General features: G+C 44.9%; 1 protein-coding gene across 1 annotated transcript in view; it reads right to left on the reverse strand.

Annotated features, from left to right (window-relative positions):
• Positions 1–19,201, reverse strand: part of LOC147116230 (RNA-binding Raly-like protein) — a 1,022,237-nt gene that overhangs the window by 377,177 nt on the left and 625,859 nt on the right. The window lies entirely within an intron of this gene.

Here is a 19,201-nt window from a genome sequence, read left to right on the forward strand (position 1 = left end):
CAGAGTGACATTGACAGGGATTGGGAATTGGTCAGAGTGACATTGACAGGTTTGGGAATTGGTCAGAGTGACAGTGACAGGGATTGGGAATTGGTCAGAGTGACATTGACAGGGATTGGGAATTGGTCAGTGTGACATTGATAGGTTTGGAAATTGGTCAGAGTGATATTGACAGGTTTGGGAATTTGTCAGAGTGATATTGACGGGGATTGGGAATTGGTCAGAGTGACATTGACAGTGATTGGGAATTGGTCAGAGTGACATTGACAGGGAGTGCGAATTGGTCAGAGTGACTTTGACATGGGATTGGGAATTGGTCAGAGTGACATTGACAGTGATTGGGAATTTGTCAGAGTGACATTGACAGGGATTGGGAATTGGTCAGAGTGACATTGACGTTTTTAGCAATTGGTCAGAGTGACATTGACAGGGATTGGCAATTGGTCAGAGTGACATTGACAGGGATTGGGAATTGGTCAGGGTGACATTGACAGTGATTGGGAATTGGTCAGAGTGACATTGACAGGGATTGGGAATTGGTCAGAGTGATATCGACAGGGATTGGGAATTGGTCAGAGTGAAATTGAGAGGTTTGGGAATTGGTCAGCGTGACATTGACAGGGATTGGGAATTTGTCAGAGTGACATTGACAGGGATTGGGAATTGGTCAGGGTGATATTGACGTGTTTTGGAATTGGTCAGAGTGACATTGACAAGGATTGGGAATTGGTCAGGGTGACATTGACAGGGATTTGGAATTTGTCAGAGTGACATCGACAGGGATTGGGAATTGGTCAGAGTGACATTGACAGGGATTGGCAATTGCTCAGAGTGACATTGGCAGGGATTGGGAATTAGTCAGAGTGACATTGACAGGGATTGGGAATTGGTCAGATTGGTATTGACAGTGAGAGGATTGCGAATGGTTAGAGTGACATTGATCGATTTGGGAATTGGTCAGAGTGACATTGACATGGTTTGGGAATTGCTCAGAGTGTCAATGATAGGTTTGGGAATTGGTCAGAGTGACATTGACAGGGATTGGGAATTGGTCAGAGTGACATTGACAGGGATTGGGAATTGGTCAGGGTGACATTGACAGGGATTGGGAATTGGTCAGGGTGACATTGACAGGGATTGGGAATCGGTGAGAGTGACATTGACAGGGATTGGAAATTGATAGAGTGACATTGACAGGGATTGGGAATTGGTCAGAGTGACATTGACAGGGATTGGGAATTGGTCAGAGTGACATTGAAAGGTTTGGGAATTGGTCAGAGTGACATTGACAGGGATTGGGAATTGGTCAGAGTGACATTGACAGGGATTGGGAATTGGTCAGGGTGACATGGACAGGGATTGGGAATCGGTGAGAGTGACATTGACAGGGATTGGAAATTGATAGAGTGACATTGACAGGGATTGGGAATTGGTCAGAGTGACATTGACAGGGATTGGGAATTAGTCAGGGTGACCTTGACAGGGATTGGGAATTGGTCAGAGTGACATTGACAGGGATTGGGAATCGGTGAGAGTGACATTGACAGGGATTGGAAATTGGTCAGAGTGACATTGACAGGGATTGGGAATTGGTCAGAGTGACATTGACAGGGATTGGGAAGTGGTCAGGGTGATATTGACAGGGATTGCGAATTGCTCAGATTGATATTGACAGTGAGAGGATTGGGAATTGGTCAGAGTGACATTGACAGGTTTGGGAATTGCTCAGAGTGATATTGACAGGGATTGGGAATTGGTCAGAGTGACATTGACAGGTTTGGGAATTGGTCAGAGTGACAGTGACAGGGATTGGGAATTGGTCAGAGTGACATTGACAGGGATTGGGAATTGGTCAGTGTGACATTGATGGGTTTGGAAATTGGTCAGACTGATATTGACAGGTTTGGGAATTTGTCAGAGTGATATTGACGGGGATTGGGAATTGGTCAGAGTGACATAGACAGGGAGTGCGAATTGGTCAGAGTGACTTTGACATGGGATTGGGAATTGGTCAGAGTGACATTGACAGTGATTGGGAATTTGTCAGAGTGACATCGACAGGGATTGGGAATTGGTCAGAGTGACATTGACATGGTTTGGGAATTGGTGAGAGTGACATTGACGTTTTTTGGAATTGGTCAGAGTGACATTGACAGGGATTGGGAATTGGTCAAAGTGACATCGACAAGTTTGGGAATTGGTCAGATTGACATTGACAGGGATTGGGAATTGGTCAGAGTGACATTGACACGAATTGGGAATTGGTCAGCGTGACATTGACAGGGATTGGGAATTGGTCAGAGTGACATTGATCGGTTTGGGAATTGGTCAGAGTGACATTGACGTGTTTTGGAATCGGTCAGTGTGACATTGACAGCGATTGGGAATTGGTCAGAGTGACATTGATGGGTTTAGAAATTGATCAATGTGACATTGATGGGTTTGGAAATTGGTCTGGGTGATATTGACAGGTTTGGGAATTTGTCAGAGTGATATTGACAGGGATTGGGAATTGGTCAGAGTGACATTGATGGGTTTGGAAATTGGTCAGACTGATTATGGCTGGTTTGGGAATTTGTCAGAGTGATATTGACAGGGATTGGGAATTGGGCAGAGTGACATTGACAGGGATTGCGATTGGTCAGAGTGACATTGACAGCGATTGTGAATTGGTCAGAGTGACTTTGACAGGGATTTGGAATTGGTCATAGTGGCAGCGACAGGGATTTGGAATTGGTCAGAGTGACATTGACGTTTTTTGAAATTGGTCAGAGTGACATTGACAGGGATTGGGAATTGGTCAGGGTGACATTGACAGGGATTGGGAATGGCTCAGATTGATATTGACAGTGAAAGGATTGGGAATTGGTCAGAGTGACATTGACACGGATTGGGAATTTGTCAGCGTGACATTGACAGGAATTGGGAAATGGTCAGAGTGAGATTGAGAGGTTTGGGAATTGGTCAGAGTGACATTGTTGGGTTTGGAAATTGATCAGTGTGACATTCATGGGTTTGGAAATTGGTCTGGGTGAAATTGACAGGTTTGGGAATTTGTCAGAGTGACATTGACAGTGATTGGGAATTGGTCAGACTGACATTGACAGGGGTTGGGAATTGGTCAGAGTGATATTGACAGGGATTGGGAATTGGTCAGAGTGACATTGACAGGGACTGCGAAGTGGTCAGAGTGACATTGACACGGATTGGGAATTGGTCAGCATGACATTGACAGGGATTGGGAATCGGTGAGAGTGACATTGACAGGGATTGGGAATCGGTCAGAGTGACATTGATAGGGATTGCGAATTGGTCCGAGTGACATTGACAGGGTTTCGGAATTGGTCAGAGTGACATTGACAGGGATTGGGAATTGGTCAGAGTGACATTGACGTGGTTTGGAATTGGTCAGAGTGACATTGACAGCGATTGGGAATTGGTCAGAGTGACATTGATGGGTTTGGAAATTGGTTCGAGTGACATTGATGGGTTTGGTAATTGGTCAGAGTGATATTGAAAGGTTTGGGAATTGGTCAGAGTAACAATGATAGGTTTGGGAATTGGTCAGAGTAACATTGACAGGGATTGGGAATTGGTCAGAGTGAGATTGACAGGGATTGGGAATTGGTCAGAGTGACATTGACAGGGATTGGGAATTGGTCAGAGTGACATTGACCTGTTTTGTGATTGGTCAGAGTGACATTGATGTGCTTTGGAATTGGTCAGAGTGACATTGACGTGTTTTGGAATTGGTCAGAGAGACATTGACAGGTTTGGGACTTGGTCAGAGTGACATTGATAGGGATTGGGAATTGATCAGAGTGACATTGACAGGGATTGGGAATTGGTCAGAGTGACATTGACAGGGATTGGGAATTGGTCAGAGTGACCTTGACAGGGATTGGGAATTGGGCAGAGTGACATTGACATGGTTTGGGAATTGGTCAGAGTGACATTGATATGTTTGGGAATTGGTCAGAGTGACATTGACAGGGATTGGAAATTGGCCAGAGTGACGTTGAGAGGTTTGTGAATTGGTCAGAGTGACATTGACTTGGATTGGGAATTGCTCAGATTGATATTGACAGGGATTGGGAATTGGTCAGAGTGACATTGACAGGTTTGGGAATTGGTCAGAGTGACGTCGACAGGGATTGGGAATTGGTCAGAGTGACATTGACAGGGATTGGGAATTGGTCAGAGTGACATTGACATGGTTTGTGAATTGGTCAGAGTGACAATGATAGGTTTGAGAATTGGACAGATTGACATTGACAGGGATTGAGAATTGGTCAGAGTGACATTGACAGGGATTGGGAATTGGTCAGAGTGACATTGACATGGATTGGGAATTGGTCAGAGAGACATTGACAGGGATTGGGAATTGTTCAGAGTGACATTGACATGGTTTGGGAATTGGTCAGAGTGACATTGACATGGTTTGGGAATTGGTCAGAGTGACATTTAGGGGTTTGGGAATTGATCAGAGTGTCATTGATATGGATTGCGAATTGCTCAGATTGATATTGACAGTGATAGGATTGGAAATTGGTCAGAGTGACATTGACATGGTTTGCGAATTGGTCAGAGTGACATTGACATGGTTTGGGAATTTGTCAGAGTGATATTGACGGGTATTGGGAATTGGTCAGAGTGACATTGACAGGGATTGGGAATTGGTCAGAGTTCCATTGACAGGGAATGGGAATTGGTCAGAGTGACATTGACAGGGATTGGGAATTTGTCAGGATGACATTGACAGGGATTGGGAATTGGTCAGAGTAACATCGACAGTGATTGGGAATTGGTCAGAGTGACATCGACAGGGATTGGGAATTGGTCAGAGTGACATTGACAGGGATTGGGAATTGGTCAGGGTGACATGGACAGGGATTGGGAATTGGTCAGGGTGACATGGACAGGGATTGGGAATTGGTCAGGGTGACATGGACAGGGATTGGGAATTGGTCAGCGTGATATTGACAGGGATTTGGAATTGGTCAGAGTGACGTCGACAGGGTTTGGCAATTGCTCAGAGTGACATTGACATGGTTTGGGAATTGGTCAGAGTGACATTGACAGGGATTGGGAATTGGTCAGAGTGACATTGAGAGGTTTGGGAATTGGTCAGAGTGACATTGACATGGTTTGGGATTTGGTCAGAGTGACAATGATAGGTTTGGGAATTGGTCAGAGTGACATTGACAGGGATTAAGAATTGGTCAGAGTGACATTGATGGGTTTGGAAATTGGTCAGACTGATATTGACAGGTTTGGGAATTTGTCAGAGTGATATTGACAGGGATTGGGAATTGGTCAGAGTGACATTGATGGGTTTGGAAATTGGTCAGACTGATATTGACAGGTTTGGGAATTTGTCAGAGTGATATTGACAGGGATTTGGAATTGGTCAGAGTGACATCGACAGGGATTGCGAATTGGCCAGGGTGACATTGACAGGGATTGGGAATTGGTCAGAGAGACATTGACAGGGATTGGGAATTGGTCAGAGTGACATTGACAGGGATTGGGAATTGATCAGAGAGACATTGACAGGGATTGGGAATTGGTCAGAGTGACATTGACATGGTTTGGGAATTGATCAGAGTGACATTGGCAGGGATTTGGAATTGGTCAACGTGACATTGACAGGGATTGGGAATTGGTCAGAGTGATATTGACAGGTTTGGGAATTGGTCAGAGTGACATCGACAGGGATTGGGAATTGCTCAGAATGACATTGACATGGTTTGCGAATTGGTCAGAGTGACATTGACAGTGTTTGGGAATTGGTCAGAGTGACATTGACAGGTTTGGCAATTGGTCACAGTGACATTGACAGGGATTGGGAATTGGTCAGAGTGACATTGACAGGTTTGGCAATTGGTCACAGGGACATTGACAGGGATTGGGAATTGGTCAGAGTGACATTGACAGGTTTGGGAACTGGTCAGAGTGACTTTGACAGGGATTGGGAATTGGTCAGAGTGACATCGACAGGAATTAGGAATTGATCAGAGTGACATTGATTGGTTTGGAAATTGTTCAGATCGACAGTGACATGGTTTGGCAATTGGTCAGAGTGACATTGATAGGCTTGGGAATTAGTTCAGAGTGACACTGACATGTTTGGGAATTGGTCAGAGTGACATTGACAGGGATTGGGAATTGGTCAGAGTGAGATTGACAGGGATTGGGAATTGGTCAGGGTGACATTGACAGGATTTGGAATTGGTCAGAGTGACGTCAACAGGGATTGGGAATTGGTCAGAGTGACATTGACAGGTTTGGGAATTGCTCAGAGTGATATTGACAGGGATTGGGAATTGGTCAGAGTGACATTGACAGGTTTGGGAATTGGTCAGAGTGACAGTGACAGGGATTGGGAATTGGTCAGAGTGACATTGACAGGGATTGGGAATTGGTCAGTGTGACATTGATGGGTTTGGAAATTGGTCAGACTGATATTGACAGGTTTGGGAATTTGTCAGAGTGATATTGACGGGGATTGGGAATTGGTCAGAGTGACATAGACAGGGAGTGCGAATTGGTCAGAGTGACTTTGACATGGGATTGGGAATTGGTCAGAGTGACATTGACAGTGATTGGGAATTTGTCAGAGTGACATCGACAGGGATTGGGAATTGGTCAGAGTGACATTGACATGGTTTGGGAATTGGTGAGAGTGACATTGACGTTTTTTGGAATTGGTCAGAGTGACATTGACAGGGATTGGGAATTGGTCAAAGTGACATCGACAAGTTTGGGAATTGGTCAGATTGACATTGACAGGGATTGGGAATTGGTCAGAGTGACATTGACACGAATTGGGAATTGGTCAGCGTGACATTGACAGGGATTGGGAATTGGTCAGAGTGACATTGATCGGTTTGGGAATTGGTCAGAGTGACATTGACGTGTTTTGGAATCGGTCAGTGTGACATTGACAGCGATTGGGAATTGGTCAGAGTGACATTGATGGGTTTAGAAATTGATCAATGTGACATTGATGGGTTTGGAAATTGGTCTGGGTGATATTGACAGGTTTGGGAATTTGTCAGAGTGATATTGACAGGGATTGGGAATTGGTCAGAGTGACATTGATGGGTTTGGAAATTGGTCAGACTGATTATGGCTGGTTTGGGAATTTGTCAGAGTGATATTGACAGGGATTGGGAATTGGGCAGAGTGACATTGACAGGGATTGCGATTGGTCAGAGTGACATTGACAGCGATTGTGAATTGGTCAGAGTGACTTTGACAGGGATTTGGAATTGGTCATAGTGGCAGCGACAGGGATTTGGAATTGGTCAGAGTGACATTGACGTTTTTTGAAATTGGTCAGAGTGACATTGACAGGGATTGGGAATTGGTCAGGGTGACATTGACAGGGATTGGGAATGGCTCAGATTGATATTGACAGTGAAAGGATTGGGAATTGGTCAGAGTGACATTGACACGGATTGGGAATTTGTCAGCGTGACATTGACAGGAATTGGGAAATGGTCAGAGTGAGATTGAGAGGTTTGGGAATTGGTCAGAGTGACATTGTTGGGTTTGGAAATTGATCAGTGTGACATTCATGGGTTTGGAAATTGGTCTGGGTGAAATTGACAGGTTTGGGAATTTGTCAGAGTGACATTGACAGTGATTGGGAATTGGTCAGACTGACATTGACAGGGGTTGGGAATTGGTCAGAGTGATATTGACAGGGATTGGGAATTGGTCAGAGTGACATTGACAGGGACTGCGAAGTGGTCAGAGTGACATTGACACGGATTGGGAATTGGTCAGCATGACATTGACAGGGATTGGGAATCGGTGAGAGTGACATTGACAGGGATTGGGAATCGGTCAGAGTGACATTGATAGGGATTGCGAATTGGTCCGAGTGACATTGACAGGGTTTCGGAATTGGTCAGAGTGACATTGACAGGGATTGGGAATTGGTCAGAGTGACATTGACGTGGTTTGGAATTGGTCAGAGTGACATTGACAGCGATTGGGAATTGGTCAGAGTGACATTGATGGGTTTGGAAATTGGTTCGAGTGACATTGATGGGTTTGGTAATTGGTCAGAGTGATATTGAAAGGTTTGGGAATTGGTCAGAGTAACAATGATAGGTTTGGGAATTGGTCAGAGTAACATTGACAGGGATTGGGAATTGGTCAGAGTGAGATTGACAGGGATTGGGAATTGGTCAGAGTGACATTGACAGGGATTGGGAATTGGTCAGAGTGACATTGACCTGTTTTGTGATTGGTCAGAGTGACATTGATGTGCTTTGGAATTGGTCAGAGTGACATTGACGTGTTTTGGAATTGGTCAGAGAGACATTGACAGGTTTGGGACTTGGTCAGAGTGACATTGATAGGGATTGGGAATTGATCAGAGTGACATTGACAGGGATTGGGAATTGGTCAGAGTGACATTGACAGGGATTGGGAATTGGTCAGAGTGACCTTGACAGGGATTGGGAATTGGGCAGAGTGACATTGACATGGTTTGGGAATTGGTCAGAGTGACATTGATATGTTTGGGAATTGGTCAGAGTGACATTGACAGGGATTGGAAATTGGCCAGAGTGACGTTGAGAGGTTTGTGAATTGGTCAGAGTGACATTGACTTGGATTGGGAATTGCTCAGATTGATATTGACAGGGATTGGGAATTGGTCAGAGTGACATTGACAGGTTTGGGAATTGGTCAGAGTGACGTCGACAGGGATTGGGAATTGGTCAGAGTGACATTGACAGGGATTGGGAATTGGTCAGAGTGACATTGACATGGTTTGTGAATTGGTCAGAGTGACAATGATAGGTTTGAGAATTGGACAGATTGACATTGACAGGGATTGAGAATTGGTCAGAGTGACATTGACAGGGATTGGGAATTGGTCAGAGTGACATTGACATGGATTGGGAATTGGTCAGAGAGACATTGACAGGGATTGGGAATTGTTCAGAGTGACATTGACATGGTTTGGGAATTGGTCAGAGTGACATTGACATGGTTTGGGAATTGGTCAGAGTGACATTTAGGGGTTTGGGAATTGATCAGAGTGTCATTGATATGGATTGCGAATTGCTCAGATTGATATTGACAGTGATAGGATTGGAAATTGGTCAGAGTGACATTGACATGGTTTGCGAATTGGTCAGAGTGACATTGACATGGTTTGGGAATTTGTCAGAGTGATATTGACGGGTATTGGGAATTGGTCAGAGTGACATTGACAGGGATTGGGAATTGGTCAGAGTTCCATTGACAGGGAATGGGAATTGGTCAGAGTGACATTGACAGGGATTGGGAATTTGTCAGGATGACATTGACAGGGATTGGGAATTGGTCAGAGTAACATCGACAGTGATTGGGAATTGGTCAGAGTGACATCGACAGGGATTGGGAATTGGTCAGAGTGACATTGACAGGGATTGGGAATTGGTCAGGGTGACATGGACAGGGATTGGGAATTGGTCAGGGTGACATGGACAGGGATTGGGAATTGGTCAGGGTGACATGGACAGGGATTGGGAATTGGTCAGCGTGATATTGACAGGGATTTGGAATTGGTCAGAGTGACGTCGACAGGGTTTGGCAATTGCTCAGAGTGACATTGACATGGTTTGGGAATTGGTCAGAGTGACATTGACAGGGATTGGGAATTGGTCAGAGTGACATTGAGAGGTTTGGGAATTGGTCAGAGTGACATTGACATGGTTTGGGATTTGGTCAGAGTGACAATGATAGGTTTGGGAATTGGTCAGAGTGACATTGACAGGGATTAAGAATTGGTCAGAGTGACATTGATGGGTTTGGAAATTGGTCAGACTGATATTGACAGGTTTGGGAATTTGTCAGAGTGATATTGACAGGGATTGGGAATTGGTCAGAGTGACATTGATGGGTTTGGAAATTGGTCAGACTGATATTGACAGGTTTGGGAATTTGTCAGAGTGATATTGACAGGGATTTGGAATTGGTCAGAGTGACATCGACAGGGATTGCGAATTGGCCAGGGTGACATTGACAGGGATTGGGAATTGGTCAGAGAGACATTGACAGGGATTGGGAATTGGTCAGAGTGACATTGACAGGGATTGGGAATTGATCAGAGAGACATTGACAGGGATTGGGAATTGGTCAGAGTGACATTGACATGGTTTGGGAATTGATCAGAGTGACATTGGCAGGGATTTGGAATTGGTCAACGTGACATTGACAGGGATTGGGAATTGGTCAGAGTGATATTGACAGGTTTGGGAATTGGTCAGAGTGACATCGACAGGGATTGGGAATTGCTCAGAATGACATTGACATGGTTTGCGAATTGGTCAGAGTGACATTGACAGTGTTTGGGAATTGGTCAGAGTGACATTGACAGGTTTGGCAATTGGTCACAGTGACATTGACAGGGATTGGGAATTGGTCAGAGTGACATTGACAGGTTTGGCAATTGGTCACAGGGACATTGACAGGGATTGGGAATTGGTCAGAGTGACATTGACAGGTTTGGGAACTGGTCAGAGTGACTTTGACAGGGATTGGGAATTGGTCAGAGTGACATCGACAGGAATTAGGAATTGATCAGAGTGACATTGATTGGTTTGGAAATTGTTCAGATCGACAGTGACATGGTTTGGCAATTGGTCAGAGTGACATTGATAGGCTTGGGAATTAGTTCAGAGTGACACTGACATGTTTGGGAATTGGTCAGAGTGACATTGACAGGGATTGGGAATTGGTCAGAGTGAGATTGACAGGGATTGGGAATTGGTCAGGGTGACATTGACAGGATTTGGAATTGGTCAGAGTGACGTCAACAGGGATTGGGAATTGGTCAGAGTGACATTGAGAGGGATTGGGAATTGGTCAGAGTGACATTGATGTGTTTTGGAATTGGTCAGAGTGACATTGACGTGTTTTGGAATTGCTCAGAGAGACATTGACAGGTTTGGGAATTGTTCAGAGTGACATTGACAGATTTGGGACTTGGTCAGAGTGACATTGTTAGGGATTGGGAATTGGTCAGCTTGACATTGACAGGGATTGGGAATTGGTCAGAGTGACATTGACAGGGATTGGGAATTGGTCAGAGTGACCTTGACAGGGATTGGGAATTGGGCAGAGCGACATTGACATGGTTTGGGAATTGGTCAGAGTGACATTGATATGTTTGGGAATTGGTCAGAGTGACATTGACAGGGATTAGAAATTGGCCAGAGTGACGTTGAGAGGTTTGTGAATTGGTCAGAGTGACATTGACATGGATTGGGAATTGCTCAGATTGATATTGACAGGGATTGGGAATTGGTCAGAGTGACATTGACAGGTTTGGGAATTGGTCAGAGTGACATTGACAGGGATTGGGAATTGCTCAGAGTGACATTGACATGGTTTGTGAATTGGTCAGAGTGACAATGATAGGATTGGGAATTGGTCAGAGTGACATTGACATGGATTGGGAATTGCTCAGATTGATATTGACAGGGATTGGGAATTGGTCAGAGTGACATTGACAGGTTTGGGAATTGGTCAGAGTGACATTGACAGGGATTGGGAATTGGTCAGAGTGACATTGGCAGGTTTGGGAATTGGTCAGAGTGACATTGAGAGGTTTGGGAATTGGTCAGAGTGATATTGACAGGGATTGGGAATTGGTCAGAGTGACATTGACATGGATTGGGAATTGGTCAGGGTGACATTGACAGGGATTGGGAATTGGTCAGAGTGACATTGACAGGGATTGGGAATTGGTCAGAGTGACATTGAAAGGTTTGGGAATTGGTCAGAGTGACATTGACAGGGATTGGGAATTGGTCAGAGTGACATTGACAGGGATTGGGAATTGGTCAGGGTGACATTGACAGGGATTGGGAATCGGTGAGAGTGACATTGACAGGGATTGGAAATTGGTCAGAGTGACATTGACAGGGATTGGGAATTGGTCAGAGTGACATTGACAGGGATTGGGAATTAGTCAGGGTGACCTTGACAGGGATTGGGAATTGGTCAGAGTGACATTGACAGGGATTGGGAATCGGTGAGAGTGACATTGACAGGGATTGGAAATTGGTCAGAGTGACATTGACAGGGATTGGGAATTGGTCAGAGTGACATTGACAGGGATTGGGAAGTGGTCAGGGTGACATTGACAGGGATTGCGAATTGCTCAGATTGATATTGACAGTGAGAGGATTGGGAATTGGTCAGAGTGACATTGACAGGTTTGGGAATTGCTCAGAGTGATATTGACAGGGATTGGGAATTGGTCAGAGTGACAGTGACAGGGATTGGGAATTGGTCAGAGTGACATTGACAGGGATTGGGAATTGGTCAGTGTGACATTGATGGGTTTGGAAATTGGTCAGACTGATATTGACAGGTTTGGGAATTTGTCAGAGTGATATTGACGGGGATTGGGAATTGGTCAGAGTGACATAGACAGGGAGTGCGAATTGGTCAGAGTGACTTTGACATGGGATTGGGAATTGGTCAGAGTGACATTGACAGTGATTGGGAATTTGTCAGAGTGACATCGACAGGGATTGGGAATTGGTCAGAGTGACATTGACATGGTTTGGGAATTGGTGAGAGTGACATTGACGTTTTTTGGAATTGGTCAGAGTGACATTGACATAGTTTGTGAATTGGTCAGAGTGACATTGATGTGTTTTGGAATTGGTCAGAGTGACATTGACGTGTTTTGGAATTGCTCAGAGAGACATTGACAGGTTTGGGAATTGTTCAGAGTGACATTGACAGATTTGGGACTTGGTCAGAGTGACATTGTTAGGGATTGGGAATTGGTCAGCTTGACATTGACAGGGATTGGGAATTGGTCAGAGTGACATTGACAGGGATTGGGAATTGGTCAGAGTGACCTTGACAGGGATTGGGAATTGGGCAGAGTGACATTGACATGGTTTGGGAATTGGTCAGAGTGACATTGATATGTTTGGGAATTGGTCAGAGTGACATTGACAGGGATTGGAAATTGGCCAGAGTGACGTTGAGAGGTTTGTGAATTGGTCAGAGTGACATTGACATGGATTGGGAATTGCTCAGATTGATATTGTCAGGGATTGGGAATTGGTCAGAGTGACATTGACAGGTTTGGGAATTGGTCAGAGTGACATTGACAGGGATTGGGAATTGCTCAGAGTGACATTGACATGGTTTGTGAATTGGTCAGAGTGACAATGATAGGATTGGGAATTGGTCAGAGTGACATTGACATGGATTGGGAATTGCTCAGATTGATATTGACAGGGATTGGGAATTGGTCAGAGTGACATTGACAGGTTTGGGAATTGGTCAGAGTGACATTGACAGGGATTGGGAATTGGTCAGAGTGACATTGGCAGGTTTGGGAATTGGTCAGAGTGACATTGAGAGGTTTGGGAATTGGTCAGAGTGATATTGACAGGGATTGGGAATTGGTCAGATTGACATTGACATGGATTGGGAATTGGTCAGGGTGACATTGACAGGGATTGGGAATTGGTCAGAGTGACATTGACAGGGATTGGGAATTGGTCAGAGTGACATTGAAAGGTTTGGGAATTGGTCAGAGTGACATTGACAGGGATTGGGAATTGGTCAGAGTGACATTGACAGGGATTGGGAATTGGTCAGGGTGACATTGACAGGGATTGGGAATCGGTGAGAGTGACATTGACAGGGATTGGAAATTGGTCAGAGTGACATTGACAGGGATTGGGAATTGGTCAGAGTGACATTGACAGGGATTGGGAATTAGTCAGGGTGACCTTGACAGGGATTGGGAATTGGTCAGAGTGACATTGACAGGGATTGGGAATCGGTGAGAGTGACATTGACAGGGATTGGAAATTGGTCAGAGTGACATTGACAGGGATTGGGAATTGGTCAGAGTGACATTGACAGGGATTGGGAAGTGGTCAGGGTGACATTGACAGGGATTGCGAATTGCTCAGATTGATATTGACAGTGAGAGGATTGGGAATTGGTCAGAGTGACATTGACAGGTTTGGGAATTGCTCAGAGTGATATTGACAGGGATTGGGAATTGGTCAGAGTGACATTGACAGGTTTGGGAATTGGTCAGAGTGACAGTGACAGGGATTGGGAATTGGTCAGAGTGACATTGACAGGGATTGGGAATTGGTCAGTGTGACATTGATGGGTTTGGAAATTGGTCAGACTGATATTGACAGGTTTGGGAATTTGTCAGAGTGATATTGACGGGGATTGGGAATTGGTCAGAGTGACATAGACAGGGAGTGCGAATTGGTCAGAGTGACTTTGACATGGGATTGGGAATTGGTCAGAGTGACATTGACAGTGATTGGGAATTTGTCAGAGTGACATCGACAGGGATTGGGAATTGGTCAGAGTGACATTGACATGGTTTGGGAATTGGTGAGAGTGACATTGACGTTTTTTGGAATTGGTCAGAGTGACATTGACAGGGATTGGGAATTGGTCAAAGTGACATCGACAAGTTTGGGAATTGGTCAGATTGACATTGACAGGGATTGGGAATTGGTCAGAGTGACATTGACACGAATTGGGAATTGGTCAGCGTGACATTGACAGGGATTGGGAATTGGTCAGAGTGACATTGATCGGTTTGGGAATTGGTCAGAGTGACATTGACGTGTTTTGGAATCGGTCAGTGTGACATTGACAGCGATTGGGAATTGGTCAGAGTGACATTGATGGGTTTAGAAATTGATCAATGTGACATTGATGGGTTTGGAAATTGGTCTGGGTGATATTGACAGGTTTGGGAATTTGTCAGAGTGATATTGACAGGGATTGGGAATTGGTCAGAGTGACATTGATGGGTTTGGAAATTGGTCAGACTGATTATGGCTGGTTTGGGAATTTGTCAGAGTGATATTGACAGGGATTGGGAATTGGGCAGAGTGACATTGACAGGGATTGCGATTGGTCAGAGTGACATTGACAGCGATTGTGAATTGGTCAGAGTGACTTTGACAGGGATTTGGAATTGGTCATAGTGGCAGCGACAGGGATTTGGAATTGGTCAGAGTGACATTGACGTTTTTTGAAATTGGTCAGAGTGACATTGACAGGGATTGGGAATTGGTCAGGGTGACATTGACAGGGATTGGGAATGGCTCAGATTGATACTGACAGTGAAAGGATTGGGAATTGGTCAGAGTGACATTGACACGGATTGGGAATTTGTCAGCGTGACATTGACAGGAATTGGGAAATGGTCAGAGTGAGATTGAGAGGTTTGGGAATTGGTCAGAGTGACATTGTTGGGTTTGGAAATTGATCAGTGTGACATTCATGGGTTTGGAAATTGGTCTGGGTGAAATTGACAGGTTTGGGAATTTGTCAGAGTGACATTGACAGTGATTGTGAATTGGTCAGAGTGACTTTGACAGGGATTGGGAATTGGTCAGACTGACATTGACAGGGGTTGGGAATTGGTCAGAGTGATATTGACAGGGATTGGGAATTGGTCAGAGTGACATTGACAGGGACTGCGAAGTGGTCAGAGTGACATTGACACGGATTGGGAATTGGTCAGCATGACATTGACAGGGATTGGGAATCGGTGAGAGTGACATTGACAGGGATTGGGAATCGGTCAGAGTGACATTGATAGGGATTGCGAATTGGTCCGAGTGACATTGACAGGGTTTCGGAATTGGTCAGAGTGACATTGACAGGGATTGGGAATTGGTCAGAGTGACATTGACGTGGTTTGGAATTGGTCAGAGTGACATTGACAGCGATTGGGAATTGGTCAGAGTGACATTGATGGGTTTGGAAATTGGTTCGAGTGACATTGATGGGTTTGGTAATTGGTCAGAGTGATATTGAAAGGTTTGGGAATTGGTCAGAGTAACAATGATAGGTTTGGGAATTGGTCAGAGTAACATTGACAGGGATTGGGAATTGGTCAGAGTGAGATTGACAGGGATTGGGAATTGGTCAGGGTGACATCGACAGGTTTTGGAATTGGTCAGAGTGACGTCAACAGGGATTGGGAATTGGTCAGAGTGACATTGACAGGGATTGGGAATTGGTCAGAGTGACATTGACCTGTTTTGTGATTGGTCAGAGTGACATTGATGTGCTTTGGAATTGGTCAGAGTGACATTGACGTGTTTTGGAATTGGTCAGAGAGACATTGACAGGTTTGGGAATTGTTCAGAGTGACAGTGACAGGTTTGGGACTTGGTCAGAGTGACATTGATAGGGATTGGGAATTGATCAGAGTGACATTGACAGGGATTGGGAATTGGTCAGAGTGACATTGACAGGGATTGGGAATTGGTCAGAGTGACCTTGACAGGGATTGGGAATTGGGCAGAGTGACATTGACATGGTTTGGGAATTGGTCAGAGTGACATTGATATGTTTGGGAATTGGTCAGAGTGACATTGACAGGGATTGGAAATTGGCCAGAGTGACGTTGAGAGGTTTGTGAATTGGTCAGAGTGACATTGACTTGGATTGGGAATTGCTCAGATTGATATTGACAGGGATTGGGAATTGGTCAGAGTGACATTGACAGGTTTGGGAATTGGTCAGAGTGACGTCGACAGGGATTGGGAATTGGTCAGAGTGACATTGACAGGGATTGGGAATTGGTCAGAGTGACATTGACATGGTTTGTGAATTGGTCAGAGTGACAATGATAGGTTTGAGAATTGGACAGATTGACATTGACAGGGATTGAGAATTGGTCAGAGTGACATTGACAGGGATTGGGAATTGGTCAGAGTGACATTGACATGGATTGGGAATTGGTCAGAGTGACATTGACAGGGATTGGGAATTGTTCAGAGTGACATTGACATGGTTTGGGAATTGGTCAGAGTGACATTGACATGGTTTGGGAATTGGTCAGAGTGACATTGACATGGTTTGGGAATTGGTCAGAGTGACATTTAGGGGTTTGGGAATTGATCAGAGTGTCATTGATATGGATTGCGAATTGCTCAGATTGATATTGACAGTGATAGGATTGGAAATTGGTCAGAGTGACATTGACATGGTTTGCGAATTGGTCAGAGTGACATTGACATGGTTTGGGAATTTGTCAGAGTGATATTGACGGGTATTGGGAATTGGTCAGAGTGACATTGACAGGGATTGGGAATTGGTCAGAGTTCCATTGACAGGGAATGGGAATTGGTCAGAGTGACATTGACAGGGATTGGGAATTTGTCAGGATGACATTGACAGGGATTGGGAATTGGTCAGAGTAACATCGACAGTGATTGGGAATTGGTCAGAGTGACATCGACAGGGATTGGGAATTGGTCAGAGTGACATTGACAGGATTGGGAATTGGTCAGGGTGACATGGACAGGGATTGGGAATTGGTCAGGGTGCCATGGACAGGGATTGGGAATTGGTCAGGGTGACATGGACAGGGATTGGGAATTGGTCAGCGTGATATTGACAGGGATTTGGAATTGGTCAGAGTGACATCGACAGGGATTGGGAATTGATCAGAGTGACGTCGACAGGGTTTGGCAATTGCTCAGAGTGACATTGACATGGTTTGGGAATTGGTCAGAGTGACATTGACAGGGATTGGGAATTGGTCAGAGTGACATTGAGAGGTTTGGGAATTGGTCAGAGTGACATTGACATGGTTTGGGATTTGGTCAGAGTGACAATGATAGGTTTGGGAATTGGTCAGAGTGACATTGACAGGGATTAAGAATTGGTCAGAGTGACATTGATGGGTTTGGAAATTGGTCAGACTGATATTGACAGGTTTGGGAATTTGTCAGAGTGATATTGACAGGGATTGGGAATTGGTCAGAGTGACATTGATGGGTTTGGAAATTGGTCAGACTGATATTGACAGGTTTGGGAATTTGTCAGAGTGATATTGACAGGGATTTGGAATTGGTCAGAGTGACATCGACAGGGATTGCGAATTGGCCAGGGTGACATTGACAGGGATTGGGAATTGGTCAGAGAGACATTGACAGGGATTGGGAATTGGTCAGAGTGACATTGACAGGGATTGGGAATTGGTCAGAGAGACATTGACAGGGATTGGGAATTGGTCAGAGTGACATTGACATGGTTTGGGAATTGATCAGAGTGACATTGGCAGGGATTTGGAATTGGTCAACGTGACATTGACAGGGATTGGGAATTGGTCAGAGTGATATTGACAGGTTTGGGAATTGGTCAGAGTGACATCGACAGGGATTGGGAATTGCTCAGAATGACATTGACATGGTTTGCGAATTGGTCAGAGTGACATTGACAGTGTTTGGGAATTGGTCAGAGTGACATTGACAGGTTTGGCAATTGGTCACAGTGACATTGACAGGGATTGGGAATTGGTCAGAGTGACATTGACAGGTTTGGCAATTGGTCACAGGGACATTGACAGGGATTGGGAATTGGTCAGAGTGACATTGACAGGTTTGGGAACTGGTCAGAGTGACTTTGACAGGGATTGGGAATTGGTCAGAGTGACATCGACAGGAATTAGGAATTGATCAGAGTGACATTGATTGGTTTGGAAATTGTTCAGATCGACAGTGACATGGTTTGGGAATTGGTCAGAGTGACATTGATAGGCTTGGGAATTAGTTCAGAGTGACACTGACATGTTTGGGAATTGGTCAGAGTGAGATTGACAGGGATTGGGAATTGGTCAGGGTGACATTGACAGGATTTGGAATTGGTCAGAGTGACGTCAACAGGGATTGGGAATTGGTCAGAGTGACATTGAGAGGGATTGGGAATTGGTCAGAGTGACATTGACATAGTTTGTGAATTGGTCAGAGTGACATTGATGTGTTTTGGAATTGGTCAGAGTGACATTGACGTGTTTTGGAATTGCTCAGAGAGACATTGACAGGTTTGGGAATTGTTCAGAGTGACATTGACAGATTTGGGACTTGGTCAGAGTGACATTGTTAGGGATTGGGAATTGGTCAGCTTGACATTGACAGGGATTGGGAATTGGTCAGAGTGACATTGACAGGGATTGGGAATTGGTCAGAGTGACCTTGACAGGGATTGGGAATTGGGCAGAGTGACATTGACATGGTTTGGGAATTGGTCAGAGTGACATTGATATGTTTGGGAATTGGTCAGAGTGACATTGACAGGGATTGGAAATTGGCCAGAGTGACGTTGAGAGGTTTGTGAATTGGTCAGAGTGACATTGACATGGATTGGGAATTGCTCAGAT

This window comes from Somniosus microcephalus, chromosome 6 (assembly GCF_052327205.1).
Source record: "Somniosus microcephalus isolate GS21.2 chromosome 6, FLI_Smic_1.0, whole genome shotgun sequence".
NCBI lineage: Eukaryota > Metazoa > Chordata > Chondrichthyes > Squaliformes > Somniosidae > Somniosus > Somniosus microcephalus.